Below are 2,057 nucleotides of genomic sequence, written 5' to 3' on the forward strand. Positions count from 1 at the left end.
TGTATCTTAGGCTAGGTGGACTGTATCTTAGGCTAGTGAACTGTATCTTAGGCTAGGTGAACTGGTATGCTTAGCTAGGTGGAACTGTATTCTTAGGCTAGGTGACTGAATCTTGGCTAGGTGGACTGTATCTTAGGCTAGTGTGGGACTGTACTTAGGCTAGGTGGAACTGTATCTTAAGCTAGGTGGAACTGTATCTTAGGCTAGGTGAACTGGATCTATGGCTAGGTGGAACTGTATCTTAGCTAGGTGGAACTGTATCTTAGGCTGCTTGAACTGTATCTTAGCTAGGTAGACTGATCTTAGGCTAGGTGACTTTTAAGCTAGGTGGAACGTATCTTTAGGCTAGGTGAACTGTAGGTCTTAGGCTAGTGGAACTGCTATCTTAGGCTAGGGTGAACTGTACTGCTTAGATGAAGCTAGTATGGTATAGACTGTATCTTAGGCTAAAGCTAGACTGTTATCTTAGGCTAGGTGACTGTTTCTTACTAGGCTAGCTACTAGGACATGTATCTTAGGCTAGGTAGACTGTATCTTAGGCTAGGTAGACTGTATCTTAGGCTAGAGTAGACTGTATCTTTAGGCTAGGTAGCATGTATCTTAGGCTAGGTAGACTGTTATCTATAGGCTAGGTACTGTAGCTCTGTATCTTAGGCTAGTGAGACTGTATCTTAGGCTAGGTGACTGTATCTAGGCTAGGTAGACTGTATCTTAAGTGCTACGGTAGACTGTTATCTTAGGCTAGTAGACTGTTCTTAGGCTACGTGCTGTATCTTAGGCTAGGTACGACTGTATCTTGCTTAGGTAGGTAGACTGTATCTCTAGGCTAGGTAGGACTGTATTCATTAGGCTAGGCTAGACTGTAATCTTAAAGGCTAGGTGTATGATATCTTGGCTGGTAGCCTGTATCTTAGGCTAGGTAGACTGTATCTTAGGCTAGGTCGGACTGTATCTTAGGCTAGGTAGACTGTATCTTAAGCTAGGTTGAGGAGTGATATTGCCACTATGGTGCATTTGTAAGAATACAGGAATGATGGTTGAAGACAAAGTTTCCAGTTCAGGATATTTATTAACTAATTAAAAAAGGCACCGCAAACGGACGCAGGAGCACATGGGCGGTAGGATGGCGATATGGAATGGCTTGAAAGGCCGGTAGGTAAGGTTTTGGTCTGGAGGGAATATAAAGGGGACATAGATACAAGACAAAGTGGCATAACTAAGGAGATATACAAAGTATAACATGCTAACCAAACAAAGGACATGACCAATATCCATGGAACAGGATATACACTATATTCAGACAAAGGAAGTATTCTAAGGAAAGCATTATATAGACGCTCTGATTGGCAATAAACATACAGGCTAGAAAGTTAGCGTTAGAATGCCCAGAACGGGGCGCCCGGCTCTAATTGGAATGCAGTCAATGCTAACCCAGTTCACTTGGGGCATGCCCGGGGGATTAATCAAATCCCCTCAGTGTCTCTCTGTCTGGGCTTGTCCAGCTTCTTGAGCTAACTCACTGGTGATAAACAGACATGGGGGGAAGAGGAAGGAAGGAGGGAAGGAAGGAAGGAAGGAAGAAGGAGGAAGGAAGGAGGAAGGAAGAAGGAAAGAGGAAGGAAGGAAGGAAGGAGGAAGGAAGAAGGAAGGAAGGAAGGAAGGAAGGAAGGAAGGAAGGAAGGAAGGAAGGAAGGAAGGAAGAAAGGAAGAAGGAAGGAAGGAAGGAAGAAGAAGGAAGGAAGGTGAATGGTGGGTTGGAAGTTAGAGCGTGAGAGAGATGTCTTTAGCTCAATAGGATAACACAGTCTTGAGTTGTCTAAAGCAGTGGTTCCTAAACTGTGGTCGGACCCCGTGTGGGTCACTGGGGTCCAGGAGGTTTCGGGATGACATTTGTTGTGCATTGCAAAACATTTTACTTAAAAAATTGGAAATGTAAACAATTAAAACCAAATATAAGGTGTGTAGAAAAGATACTTAGTCTTTGGTCTGTTTATGTTTTTCTCTGCTCAAACCCTTATGGTGGGTCGCGACTCAAAATACACCTTCATTGTGGTCAT

Source organism: Salvelinus sp. IW2-2015, unplaced genomic scaffold (assembly GCF_002910315.2).
Source record: "Salvelinus sp. IW2-2015 unplaced genomic scaffold, ASM291031v2 Un_scaffold1873, whole genome shotgun sequence".
Lineage (NCBI taxonomy): Eukaryota > Metazoa > Chordata > Actinopteri > Salmoniformes > Salmonidae > Salvelinus > Salvelinus sp. IW2-2015.